Raw genomic sequence first — 15,127 nt, 5'->3', positions numbered from 1 at the left:
CACGATCAAATATTAATTTTCCTAATTGACCTGTTTTTTAAAACAACATCTTAGAGTTTAACAGTTACTCAAAATACAATTGACATCGCAAAACGACCAGTTGCAAAATCAACAAAGTTAAAGGTCTGCGGGCCAAAACGGGCCCTCAAAGTGTAAAAATTATAGAGAAGACATGAACTGCAGATTTTAAATTAGCAAAACTATAAATTTAAAATAATTTCTAGACCATGACAAGTTTTTTGGATCATAAAGCAAAATACTCGATTGTTCTTTTGTTGTTTTGTGTCTCATTTCTGTAATATTTTGTCTGGTTTTTGTTTTTTGTCTGACTTTTGTTGTTCTTCTCATGTTTTTGTCGTTTTGCGTTTCCTTTTTTGTCACTTTGGGTTTTGCTTTATGCATCGTTTGTGTTGTTTTGTCTTGCTTGTATTGTTTAGGGCTGGATCCGAATATCTCGAATATTCGTTCGCTACGGCGGTATCCGGATATTAATTTTGGTATCCGAATATCCCCCTTCCCCCCTACTTCGGCTCATCCCGTCGTGTTCTTCGGCTCATCTCGGCTCATCCATTCGTGTTTGTAAACACCACCCGAATGTCCGGGTTGCTGCCGACTCTGACGTCACGCTTCACTTCGTTGCATAAACACAAGACAAGATGCTGAAGACGTCCGCTGTTTGGGAATTCTTCAGTTTAACTGAAGACAAAACGAAGGCAAAATTTGCACCCGGGACACCAGACGAACGGATCCGAATATTCGGGCTCTCTCCGCCACAAGCCCCCCCCCCACAACTAAAAAAGTCACTTCTTTTCTTTAGAAATTTCAGGTTGTTCATAATGTTTTGTAAAAAGTAAATCCCTCAATTGTAAACATTTACTTTTTGTACTTTTTTGCACTAAAACAAAGGAAATATTAGCAGTTATTTATTGGTTATTTATCAGTTACTATGCTGTGATTTTACTGGTCCGGTCCACTGGAGGTCTGGGCTGAACGTGGAACCTGAACTAAGATGACTTTGATACCCTTGAATCTTCCTCAACCTCTTTGAAACTTTTCTAAACTCAGAAACATGCAGATCTGTTGAAAAATACAAGAATAAAACTGAGCCTCATTTCTGTTCTGAAACCAGTCATTCTCCTGACTCAGCTGAAAGCAAAACATTCCCGGTACAAAGTGAGTCCAGTTCTTTCCTCCAGTCGCTGCGTCGTCTGAACCGAAGGCGTATTTCAACACGGACAAACGGATGCCTGGAGGCGTCAGTTCACCTCTTTCTACCCTAACCCCAGACAGACGAAAAGCTCCTCGTCTGGACGTTGTTCCAGTCGTCGTTGGGTTGCATAAATAAACCGGCCATGTTACCGGGAAGAGGTGGAGAGCTCCGGTTTAATCTCTTCCACATGGGAACAGCATCGGGCTGCCAGTGCCAGTGATAATAAGCAAATGTTCAGACAGGTACCAGTCAAGCGCTGCCAAAATTTTCAGATGAGCTTTCAGCGTGCCAGCCACCCTAACTGGTTATAATGGCATCATTTAACGTCCCAATTAAACCTGCAGGTACAATGGGCAAAATGTCGATTTAGACTATAAAACTCAGGGGGCTGTCATTTCAGTTCACATTCAATTTGATCTGAAGTATGTCTGACCAGTAAAATTACAGCATAAATAACAACAACGCCAAATGTTTACCTTTCTTTTAGTGCAAAAAACATTGTCACACAAAAATATAACAAAAGCAAGACAAAATATGGCAAAAATGAGACATCAAACAACAAAAGGACAAGGATTTGTGAACAAAATGACAGAAAAACAATCCAAAAAAAAGGCAAAACATTCCATAAATGAGACACAAAACAACAAAGGGAGAAACAAAGCGACAAAAAATAGACAAACGATGCAAGCAAGGCAAAAAAGAAACACAATACGACAAAAATGACAAATTATGCAACAAAAGCATGACACAAGCAACAAAAGTCAGATAAAAAAGACAAAAGACATCAAAAATGAGACAAAATATTACAAAAATGAAACACAAAATGACGAAAAATGAGACAAATGACACGAAACAAAATAAAAACTGGAAAAAAACTCTGACAGAAAAGTGATAAAACGACAAAAAAATGGAAAAATTATAAAAACATGACAAAAATGACAAAAGCGAGAAACAAAATGACAAAAACACGAGACAAATGACAAAAGTCAGACAAAAAAAAGACAAAAAGAGACAAAATATTAGAAAAATGACACCAAACGACAAAAGGACAATGATTTCTGATCAAAATGCCAAAAAAAGAACGAAAGCAAGACAAAATATTACTAAAATAAAACAAAACGACAGAATGAGGCACAAAATGAAAAAAAAAAAGATAAACGATACAAAACAAAACAAAAACGGGGCAAAAACTTCAACAGAAAAGCTACAAAGTGACAAAAAATAGACAAACGATAAAAACAGGACAAAAGCGTGATACAAAACAAAAAAAACAACAAACAAGCGAGACAAAAGGAAACAACAAAAACTAGAAACAAAACGACAAAAACACGAGCCAAAAGTCAGACAAAAAAAGACAAAAAACAAGACACCAAACCACAAAAGGACAATGATTTATGATCAAAATGACAAAAAAGAACGAAAGCAAGACAAAATATTACAAAATAAAACGACAAAATTAGGCAGAAAATGAAAAAAGAGAAACGATACGAAACAAAAACTTCAACAGAAAAGCGACAAAAAAATGGACAAACGATAAAAACATGACAAAAGCGAGATACAAATAAAATGAAAAAAATAGACAAACAGCACAAGCGAGACAAAAGGAAACACAAAACAACAAAAACCAGAAAAAACAACAAAAACACGACAAACAACAAAAGTCAGACCAAAAAAAAGACAAAACATTAAAAAAATGACACAAAACAACAAAAGAACTATCTACTATTTTACTTTCTAATCAAAACAACGTGTCATGGTCTAGAATTTATTTTAAATTTATAGTTTTACTAATTTAAAATCTGCAGTTAATGTCTTCTCTGGAATTTTTACACTTTGAGGGCCGGATTGGACCCTCTGGAGGACCACTTTTGGCCCGTGGGCCGCGTGTTGGACACCCCTGGTATCACCCGTCGTACAAGTAAACAATGAAATTAATTTTCTGTATCACTTGCGTCATATTTATCCAAACAATAAGCCGTCTTACGCTCCAAAAATAGTGCAAATGTCCAAAATAAGCATTCTCACATAAGACTGAGTGCCTCGTCCATGGCTTAAAAACCTCCATAAAAAACAGGAACAGCGCTCAAATCAAAAGCCGCATAAAACAACTCAATATTTGCACACGAGAGGCATGAAAAGGGTTAACCGCTCAGCCTGGACCACTCCAGACACGCCCATCGAACCGGTCGGAGAGCGTCTGAAAGCCTTAAGAAGGCCGCCGCTCTGAATGTAGGTTAATGATCAGATACCCACGCAGAGGACGAGAACAATGAGGCCTTCACTGCCGATTACGGGTTAAAAGGAGGAGGGGAGAGATTAGAGCAAAGGTTAGGACCGAGGCGTGGGTCTTGTTCTTATTTCCACTGCAGCACCACATGACCAAACCAAACACTGGAGGACTGTTGGGGAAACTTGGATATCCGCGGTGCAGATAGAGGAGAGAAAATCTCATTCAGAATTAACAGAATCCTGGAAGAGACAGCCGGAAATATTCAACAAAACTGCTTCTTGTTTTGTTGCATTATTGCTCCCTGAATTGAAGAAAAAAAACCTGCATGTCTTTTTCTACAAAGTGCAGAAATAAAAATCGCCTTCAGATGCACTTTCCTCCTTTAAAACAGCCCCTTTTGCTTTCAACATGGGACAAGCTGTAAGCAGCCTTTACAGCCCCCCCGAAGGCAAAGGAGTCACCTACACGACTATAAAACGAAGCACATCTGCAGCTAACAAGGTGCTACGACAGCGGCGTCAAACTCATCTTAGTCCAGGTTCCACATTCAGCCCAGTTTGATCTCCAGTGACCAGCAAAGCCACAGGATAATAACCTATAAATAACCACAACTCCTAATATTTTCCTTTGTTTTAGTGTGAAAAAGTACATTCTAAAAAAGGTTCACAGTTAAGGAATTATCTTTATACAAAACATCATGAACAACCTGAAATTTATGAAGAAAAAGAAGTTCAGTTTCATCAACATTCAGCCTCAGTTTATCATTTCCACATTACAGCTTCCAGATCACAGAGTGTCTACAAAGGAACACAACATTTAGTCACCTGGAACTGAACCAGAGAAGATTTACTGGAGGATCAAAACGACAAAATTCAGACAAAAGAAATACATAAAACAACAAAAAATATTTCAAAAATGATGTGCAAAATGACAAAAAATTACATAAAACTACAAAAAAAATTGAGACAAACGGCAAAAACAACACAAAAAAGACATGAATGACACAACCAAGACAAAGGCAAGAAAAAACAACAGAAATAGACAAACACAAGAAAAACACAAAATTACGAAATCGATACAAAACATTGAATAAAGTGAAACACAAACACAAGAAACACAAAATGACAAAAAAACACAAGACAAGTCAGCGAAAAAAGAAAAAAACAACAAAAACAAGACAAAATATTACAAAAATGAGACACAAAATGACGAAGAACAAACTAGTATTTTACTTTCTGATCAAAACAACTTGTCATGGTCTAGAAGTTGTTTTAAATTTATAGTTTTACTAATTTACAATCTGCAGTTAATGTCTTCTCTGTAATTTTTACACTTTGAGGGCCGGATTGGACCCTCTGGAGGACCACTTTTGGCCCACGGGCCTCATGTTGAACACCCCTGATCTAACGCATCATCATTTCATTGCCCAGGCTTCAAAATAATTGATTTTCTGTATATTTTAACCAGGTACGTGCTGCTATAGATATCCTAATGTTTACAAGCACCAGACGCCTCATCAGAACACAGTGAACAGGTAATCTGAAGTCACAATAAAACACTGCACTTAAACCGCATGTCTGCATTCTGTAATGTGTCATTAACTTATGGTTTATTAAAGAGTTGTCTGCTATAAATTCCTCCTAAGCTTTAAAGTGTAAAAAGCATGTTCTGTAAAATGACAGAAGGAAGGTAAAGACTCCCTATCCGTCGCTGGGAATGTGTCCTTTAACCACACATGCAGCCTCGCTTTTCAAAATGACTCAATAATAGGTTATTGATGCTGGATGAGACTACAGAAATACATCAGAACTGCTACTGGAAATGGCTGCTGCAAATTAGTCGTTTTTTTTTGCCTATCTGGCCCTCAGATTGGACCCTCTGGAGGGCCGCTTTTGGCCTGCACGCCGCATGTTGGACACCCCTGCTATACGCTGTAATGCTACAACCCAACGCCTGTGTCGTCATCCTGCATTCGGAGTCCTGCAGGAAGGTCACAGGCTCTCAGATCGTCGGTTGTTAAAAGAACGAGGTGGATTATCTGGCTGTTACACGGCGAGATACCGAACAAAAACAACGCTCTGCACACATTCAGCTGCTGGCAAAGGCCGGCACATGTTGTGTAATCGTCAGGCTCCGCCCTCTTCACACCAACACTTGCTGGGCCTCTGGAAGACGCAGATCCTCGACTGGTGGAGCCAAATGCAGATAGGCTCTGGCCTGGCTGGAGGCATTTCACATCATCAGAAGCAGCGCCGGCGCTCAACACAATAAACGCAGCCGACAAGTCGAAGTGAAAGTGAGACGATTTCTGCCTTTTTTCCCCCCACTCATTACAACCTTTTCAGTTCACCTCCTGGGCCTGACAGGAGGATAGAAGAGCTACGCCGCCCTCGATAACCATTAAAGGCGATTTAAACAACACTAAACAGGCACACGCTTTCACTCTGCTGACGAGGAGAGAGTAAAACAAGGACTACGACCGTTTTGGGGGGTTTCCCTGAAGATATAGCTCCGGTTTGATCACTCAAAACAAAAAAAGAGGAACCGCTTCCAGAGCGTTAAATGAGTAAATTGGTTTTGTTAGAGACGCAGTTGTGTTGCTGTTTGATGACTTAAAGTAGACCAAGCAGACGTCTAAATAGAAGCAAGACTCCTACGACAAAGGTGTGGTGGATGAAGAAGCCACAAAGATGTCCCCAATGTCTGAAAAGAGCCTGAAGATCCAGCAGGTTGATGCTCACGCTGAAAGAACCGTTTCTTATCACACCGTTTTAGACAGAACGACTGCTAAACTGACTTTGTTTTCCATCCCGCTGATCTGCGTTTTCACCCCGTCACCTCTGCCTCGTTGTGAAGGTCACTCCTCTGCATCTACCTCTTATTTCCTTTTCTTAAATTACTTAACACGCCATTCTGAAAGCTTTTGACATGGACAAAAAGGAAACACAAAACAACAAAAAAGAGAAACAAAACAACAAAAGCATGAGACACAAAACAACAAAAGTCAGACAAAAAACAAGACAAAATATTACAAAAATGAGAGGCAAAACAGCAAATTGAAACATAAACACGAAACAAAACAAAAAAGAGAGAAAAAATTAAGACTGGAAAGTTACAAAGCGATTAAAAAAATGGATAAACGACAAAAGCGAGACAACAATTACAAACGGGACCAAAAATGACAAAAGCAAGAAACAAAAGGACAAAAACATAAGACACGAAACGACAAAAGTCAGACAAAAAACAAGAACAAGACAAAATATTTCAAAAACGAGACGCAAAACGACAAAAATAAGACAAACGACAGGAAGCAAAACAAAAAAAGAGACAAAAATTAGACAAAAAAGTTGCAAAGCGACAAAAATTACACAAACGAGACCAAAAATGACAACAGCGAGAAACAAAAGGACAAAAAGTAGACGAACAACACGAGCGAGACAAAAAGGATACACAAAACAACACAAACGATACACAAAACACTGAATAAAGCAAAACACAGAACGGCAAAAATAAGATAAAACGCACAAGCGACACAAAAAGGAAACAAAATGAGAAAAACATGACAAAAAGTTCTTATAAGACGCAAAGAATTCTCAAAACACTACTATCGGTGCGTTGCGAACACGAGTTATCCGTTTTATGACAACTAAATCCAAATCTCAGGCAGGGAATTGTTAGAATACAGTATGTCCTTACATGATTGTCCTGCATTACAGCACCTTGGTCGTTCCCTGTTCTCTAAGAGGCTTACAGTCCGTCTGGAAAGGCTGGAGCATATAGAAGCCATAGCACCAGTCCCCAGCCACGCATACACCAAGCTAGGAAATCTAGGAAAGGCTTAAAAATAATTTAGCAGAATCTGCAAGCGTGGCCGGACATCAGGTCGTAAAGACGGCGTTAACGGTATACGCTCGGAATCAAACTGTCCATTATCGGCCTCTTGTGGCTGACTCTCTTTGCATGCGCTGCTTTTAAGCGCTCCTCCCTCTCTGGTTTTCCTGGACTGTAAAACCGATGTGACTGCAGATCCTCCCCTCGTCAGATTTTCATGATCCGATAGAAATTGGAGGAAAATCAGACATTTTTTGTGTGTTTTTGTGAATCTAGACCTGTCAGTCAATGCGTCCGGGTGTGATCAGAGGATGAATGCTGCCATTTAACGTCGCCAAGACAAGCAGAGAGGATGATATTTCTCAGACTGAGCAAATCCTCCCCACGGTGAATGTCATAACTATTATTAAATACTATCATAATGTGAAGAGCACAAGTAAAATGCTCTCAAAATTCCAATCCAACAAGCAGCTAAAAGCTAAACAACTGAACTAGAAAAGCAAAGAACTGCTAATCTACATCAGGAATGTCAAACTCATTCTAGAGCAGGTTCCACATTCAGCCCAATTTGATCTCAAGTGGAGCGGACCGGTCAAAAATTAGCACAATAACCTATAAATAACGCCAAATGTTTACCTTTCTTTTAGAGCAAAAAGCATTTTTGTCAGACAAAAAACAACAAAAACAAGACAAAATATTCCAAAAATGAGACACCAATCGACAAAGGGAGAAACAAAGCGACAAAAAACAGAAACACTGCAAGAGAGACAAGAAAGAAACACAAATCGACAAAATGAGAAACAAAACAACAAAATCATGACAAACAACAAAAGCATGAGACCAGCAGGAAAAGTCAGACAAAAATTTGACAAAAAAACAACAAAAACATGACAAAATATTCCAAAAATGAGACACCAAACAACAAAAGGACAATGATTTGTGATCAAAATAGCAAAAAAACAACGCAAAAAGACAAAATATTCGAAAAATGAGACACAAAACAACAAAGGGAGAAACAAAGCGACAAAAAACAAACAATGTGAGACAAAAAAGAAACACAATTTGACAAAAATGAGAGACAAGCAACAAAAATCAGACAAAAAAAAGACAAACAACAAAAGCAAGACAAAATATTACAAAAATGAGATGCAAAACCACAAAACAACAAATTACTTCATGATCAAAACAACTTGTCATGGTCTACAAATGATTTTAAATTTATACTTTTACTAATTTACAATCTGCAGTTAATGTCTTCTCTGGAATTTTTACACTTTGAGGGCCGGATTGGACCCTCTGGAGGACCGCTTTTGGACCACGGACCTCATATTTGGCACCCTTGATTTATGTGAAGATGCAACTATAAATATTTTGGACTATAACTTACTATTGACGGTTTATCTATCGATCAAGTAAGAACTCGGTGAATTACTCCATTCTGCAACACTGTTGTCTGAGATGAAGGAGGTAATAGTGAAAGGAAAAGCTCGCAGAGGAGAGGCGAAAACAAGATCAAAATGAGTCAGTTGAGATAACCCAGCGAGAGACGACGAGAAGGGAGGAAATTAGAATATCCCAGGCCAGTTCTCACAAAAATACAGGACTATTGGAGGACAGTGGGTCATATTTAGTTGTGATTTCATATACAAAGACTTGCCAACTGGCTTGTGAAACTGACAGTCTTGAAGGTAAAGGTCAACCAATGTTTGGCAGCTCTGTACATGTGGTGCGCATGGAGATTTGATGATGACATTATTCAGCTTATACACGGTATTATCACTGCAAAAACAATAGCTACTAAAACTGCCAGAGCAAGATAAAGTCCACAAATGTCAGAAAGTTACAGAAAAAGAGCGTCTCATAGCAAAACCAAGCAGGGAGTTTCTTGTGTGGAGGAACTTGTTGTTTTAAGAACCTAGCAACTGAAAAGCACCAGCTGTAATAATTGGGCTTTGTTGATCAAACAACAAGAAAACCTATAGATTTCCCTCAAATAACCCAACACAGAACACCGCCTTTGCTGTATCATGCTTGCTGTCACATATAATCACCTTCAAAAGGCCGTTTCTGAGGCAGGAAAAACCTCGGAGATGCATGTAAACACATCACAAGCACATAATGCAGCTCTTTACAATGGCGCTGTAATAAATGCTACTTTTGTCAAAGAGGTGTTAGTTCATCCATGTGCCATTTGACATGTTTCTTTGACTAGAACACACCGGATGAGCCATACAGATGTCTACGACTAAACACCCTAAGTGGCAGGTTGAACAAAAGCAGAACGCTGTTTGTTATTACAATGAACAGGTGTTTTCGGATCAATCAGTGAGTGAGTACATCCTACTACTACAGCATTTCTACACGAAGGTAAATGAAACTACATAAACCGACTGCTTTACTAGATAAAATAAATTTCTTCTGGAGAGAATCAAGGCCTGACTGTGGTGCTGAAGTCAGAGTTTAAAAAAAAAGCCGTCACATTAACCCTCCTGTTGTCTTCATTTATGGCACCAAAAAATATTGTTTCCTTGTCTGAAAAAAATCGAAAAATTCAACAAAAATATTCCCCAAATTTCTGAAAATTTCCCCAAACGTTCAGGAAGAAAATTCCAATAATTCCTTAAAGTTTTTCCTTTAAAGTCTTATTTTAAAAAACAATCCCCCAAATTTGGAAAGAAAATTCTTGTAAATATTCACAAAAAATGAGTAAAAATCTTACCAAAAAATCCTAAAAATATTGATAATGATTACATATATATCAGTAAAACTTCTATTTTCTTTAAGAACATTCACAAAAACAAAATTAACCAAAATCCAGCGAAATTCACTGGATTTTGGTTGATTTTTTTGTGAATGTTCTTAAGCAACATTTCTTTTATACATTTCTTTTCCCACCAAAAAATGTTCAAAAATGTCCCGACAATGTTGAAAATGTGGACATCAGAAGTTTCACTGTGAAAGTATTTTTTTCCCCGCCACATTTTCAAACTTTAGAACGGATCGATCTGACCCGCAGGACGACACGAGGGTTAATGAGTGTGTCCTGTCTGTTATGTAAATTTGGCCTCCAATATCAGTCACTGTCATGCAGTTTGTTTGATCGGTGTAAAATAATCTAAATTGGCAGATTGAACCGCCTGAAACGAAACCATTTTAGGGGAACTACACTTTAAAAAAACGTCCGAGTACCCATAATGCAATGCAAGAAACATCATTATTGTACTGCAAAATCAATTATTTGTCCACTCTGTCTTCCCACAATCTTTCACACTGTGGAGGTCTTCATTCATTCTCAGCCAAGTCACCATCTGATGCCTCCTCGGTCACCAGTAGAGCGCTGAGATAACAGCACAAACTTAAAATGATACCTACCGAGAACAACCCTGAGAACGTGTTCGGCAAAGCGGGTGAATCTGATTACGCTAACGAAAAGCCCGCTAATCCCTCCACGTACAATTAACTACAGAACGGCAAAGAGGACCGTCACCATGTTTACACCTGAAAATCTCAACAATAACAACTTCTAGTCATAGAAATCTGTAGTTTCTGAACAGCCAGGGCTACAAATAACACTTGTTTATTATAACGTCTTATTATAGTGTATAAAAAACATAAAAAGTTGATTAACTAACAACTACTTTAAATGAATCTCACATCAGAGCAAACACTTGGGTTACCATATTATTCAAAATAATTATTCTAACCCTTGAGGGATTGATGAGACAAAATAAACTGAAGCTTAGTTCTACTCAAATGCTTAAACTGCTGTCGAGTTTTGGTTAATAAGATCATTTCTAAAGCACTTTGTAATTATAGCAAACAGACATTTAATCTTCAGTGGATAGTAACTACTGTTGGATTACTAACGTCAAAATGTGATGTGTCATGGAGGCCTGGACGTATTCTTTTTTGTCATTCAGCTCCATGTACTTACAATTTTATCGATTACTTCCTTATCTCTGGTTTCGGGTGCGTTGATGAGTGAAATGACTCAGCATTGCTTTATGTTTTAACCGAATGAATAATATGTAAAAACCTTTGTCTTCCAGAGTATTTTAAAATGAGGTTATGTAAAACTGCAAGAATGAGGTAAAAAAAACAGACAGATGCTTCAAAAAAGGCTCCACACAACGTGGGGAATCTATAGAAAATGGACAAATATTAGTTGGCGACTTAACTTTCACCTCCAAGTATCGGGAAGACGGGTCCTAATCGGACCCTACGACACAGAAAATTTGGAATAATTGCAAATAAAATAAGACAGGAGGACTACGTGTTTTTGATTGTTCCCATCGAAACTCTTCAGCTTCTTCAGATCACTTAAGATGATGAAATAATCAGCGAGTGATCGGGGCATATTTTCCAATGTTTTGTTGACAAAAGCTGCTTCCTCTTGAGAGTAATTATGGTGTAATCCTAAGTAGTGTTGAGTAGCAGAAAGCTCTCTTTACAATTACAAAATTAACACTATATTTTCACAATAATGGAAAAATCACTATATTTTTGTAAACACAAAAACAAAAGAAATAAAAAATGGCGACCTTCTGGGTTTTTTTAACATCAAAGACATTTTGCATTTGATGCTGTTGTATTTAGAACAGTAAGTGAATAACAGATCAATTCTGTATCTTTAGTGATTTATTGCATCGCATTCACATGCAGTATAAACATTTAATATCAATAGTAATAAAGAAAATATAGATTTCAGACAATTAGCATTAAAAATACTACTATAATTAGCTGCTTCGTGCTTTAAGAAGCTACATCCAAATGTACATATGCCTTTCCATCAACATGGATCTTTAAATTAGTGTATTTTAGTTTTCAAGCCTGTTTAGATCAGTCATTGCACATACAGCCATCTTAATAGTAAAGAAATATGCAAGTTTCACACAATTAGCATGACAAATACTACTAAAATGAGCTGTTTCTTGCTTTAACAAGCTACATCCAAATATGCATATGCTTTTCCATACAACATGGATCTTTAAATTAATTTATTTTAGGTTTCAGGTCTGTTTAGATAGGTGGTTGCACAGACAATCATCTCAATAGTACAGAAATATGTACATTCCAGACAATTAGCTTTAAAAATACGACTATAATTAGCTGCTTCTTGCTTTAATAAGCTACATCCAAATGTATAAATGCCCTTCCATACAACGTGAATCTTTAAATTAGTGTATTTTAGGTTTCAGGTTGACGTTTGGTCTGTTCAGACTGGTGGTTGCACAGACAGTCATCTGAATAGTACAGAAATATCCAGGTTTCACACAATTAGCATTAAAAATATGACTATAATTAGCTGCTTCTTGCTTTAATTAGCTAAATTTAAATGTGCATATGTCCTTTCTATACAACGTGGATCTTTAAATGTATTTTAGGCTTAGATCTGTTCAGACTGGTGGTTGCACAGACAGCCATCTCAATAATACCGAAATATGTACGTTTCAGACAAATAGCATTAAAAATACTACTGCAATTAGTTACTTCTTGCTTTAATAAGCGATATCAAAATGTGCATATGCCTTTCCACACAACATGGATGTTTAAATTAGTGTATTTTAGGCTTCAGGTTCTGCTCATATCGGTCGTTGCACAGACAGCCATGTAAAAACAGGCAGCTTTTGTATCAGGCAACACACCCCCAAGATGTCACAGCCACTGGCTCCTGGTTATTCAAGCTATGCTAGTTCCTTGTGCGGATTAGGAAATCATAACTATATTTCACGCTCGATTTGGTGGCTTGTTTTTTTGTTCTGTTTAAATCCCCTAAACTGTGCTGGTTGTAAATAAACGGTGTCTCGGCGGATCATTGCAGACAACACCACCCACCTCACGGCAGCGTTGTGTCGCTGGTGCTTTCCTTCAGTAAATGTGAGCGCTAAAAACGTTACAACTTGGGTAGTAAACAAAAAAACGAGCTGGCTTTTTTATGGTTAATTTCACGTGCTGAGGTGGCGGAGTGTGTAAAAGCGTGCGGCTAGCATACGGTGGATTCAAGTCGGGGTGATTTAAAAGGCAATAATAATCAACACGAGAGCAGGCACAGACAAAAGCCCACTGCAGCCCCTTCACTGCCCTCACAACGTTCCCCCTCCCCAGCGCTTAATCTGAGCTAGCCGCGGTGGCTGGGCTGAAGCTAACCCAGCTCACCCTGCTTTTCGTACCCGACATTTTCCTATGGGCTCTCCGTTGCGCTCGTTTTCAAAAGATTTTTTCACCCCCCTCCACAGTTAGCAGAGGGAAAGTACCCACACAACACGTGGCACACAACTAACTACACTAAGCAAACATCGCATTTTCAGTTTACGTCAAGTTAGCTTAGCATTAGCAACTTTAGCCAGATGGCTAACTGGGATTTTTTCCCCTTCTTAGTGCTCCGCTCGCGCTACGCAACCAACAAATCACGTTTTGCGCTTACCTTTAAACCGGGTTTCGCGTTCCCTCCGACTCATTCGGGTTCCGCTGTGTGTAGAATATTGCGCAATATTAACAGTTATCTCCTAAATATCGGACGTTAACCGTAGCCTACGGCTGTGTGACGTTCATTGCTGCTTTTGAAAACATCGCAGCCGTTCGTCGCTCGGAGCTCCTCTCCGAGAAAAACCCAGCAAAACATGCAAGCGGCGCTCCCATTGGTCCGCCGGAGTCATGTGACTGCCCGAGCCCCACCGAGCTTATAAGGTCTCCGTCGTGCTGGATAGACTGTAGAAGGGTATGTGTCAGACGATTTAACTCTTTATTTAGTAGACGCTGTGAGTAAACCGGCATTGCTAATGTTTAGTAGAACCTCCGTGTGTCTACCGGTGATGTGTGCGGTGCGTTTTGGCGGCTTTTGGCGTGATAATTCGGACCGAGAGGAGCGGAGAGGGAGAACAGGAATGGCCACTTGACGTCATCTTTTCCGCCGCTGTGTTGCGGTCAGTGGGAACTTTCTCGAAGATCACGGTCTGAGGTGAAAACGGAGGAACCGCTTTCTCTCCCGTGAGCACAGCTTGCACGGTTCGGACGCAGCTTCGTTAATAAACCTTTTAATTCGCCCTCTCTTCTGTCCCCTTTTTTCAAGCCCGCCAATTCTTTACACGAGCCAGCTTTGAATTTGGTTGCGCAGTGGCATTTGCATCATGGCGGGCGTTGTGCGCATGCGTCACGGTGCATAACATTACGGTTGCGGAGCCAGGGCTGAATGTGGGGGAGGGGCACCGGCGAGACACGAGAACGCCACCGGGGCGGGACGGAGATGAAGTGACGGGAACAGTTGTAGGAAGGGGGCCGTGTTGTTGGAGGCTAGAGGCGGTGTTAGAATCCCGACACACCGGGGGCTCAAGCCAGCCAGAAATACTCAGATCTTAACCTGTAAAGCCCACTGTTGCAGAAATACAACATCATTTTTTTTTAAATTTATATATATATTCAGATTCAGAATATATATATATATATATATGTACACACAGGGTGTCCCAAAAATGTATACATACTTTAAATAATTGTAAACTAGGTGTTTATTATAATTCGTTTAATTATCAATATGGAAAAGAATTTACAAACCTCATTCTATTGTTTTGTCACCGCCTGTTCTCAAACTGATGTCCTGGTCCAGACACTGCCAACAATGCGAAGCGATGGAATAGCACACATCATGAAACAGCTCCCTTGGTATCTGCGTGCATTCACATTCAATGGTTGCTCTTCATTCAGTGACTGTTGCAGGTCTCATTGCGTAGACTTTGTCTTTTAGGTATCCCCACAAAAAGAAGTCTAACAAAGGAAGAAAGAGTACTGGAAACGTTCCAGCGAAGTCTAAGGAAGTCTGTGCGGCAAGCTAGTTGTGAGGTAGGCATTTCAAGATCATC

General features: G+C 39.1%; 1 protein-coding gene across 2 annotated transcripts in view; it reads right to left on the bottom strand.

The window, feature by feature from the left end:
- ankrd12 (ankyrin repeat domain 12) overlaps nt 1-14,122 on the bottom strand; it is a 43,089-nt gene extending 28,967 nt beyond the window's left edge. For both annotated transcript variants that reach the window (XM_022209869.2, XM_022209870.2), the window contains exon 1: nt 13,696-14,122. The gene's annotated coding sequence lies outside the window, so the exon portion shown is untranslated. The remainder of the gene's footprint in view (nt 1-13,695) is intronic.
- Between the last annotated feature and the right edge of the window lie 1,005 nt (nt 14,123-15,127).

Source organism: Acanthochromis polyacanthus, chromosome 9 (assembly GCF_021347895.1).
Source record: "Acanthochromis polyacanthus isolate Apoly-LR-REF ecotype Palm Island chromosome 9, KAUST_Apoly_ChrSc, whole genome shotgun sequence".
Classification (NCBI taxonomy): domain Eukaryota; kingdom Metazoa; phylum Chordata; class Actinopteri; family Pomacentridae; genus Acanthochromis; species Acanthochromis polyacanthus.
This window is presented reverse-complemented; position numbering and strand designations above follow the sequence as displayed.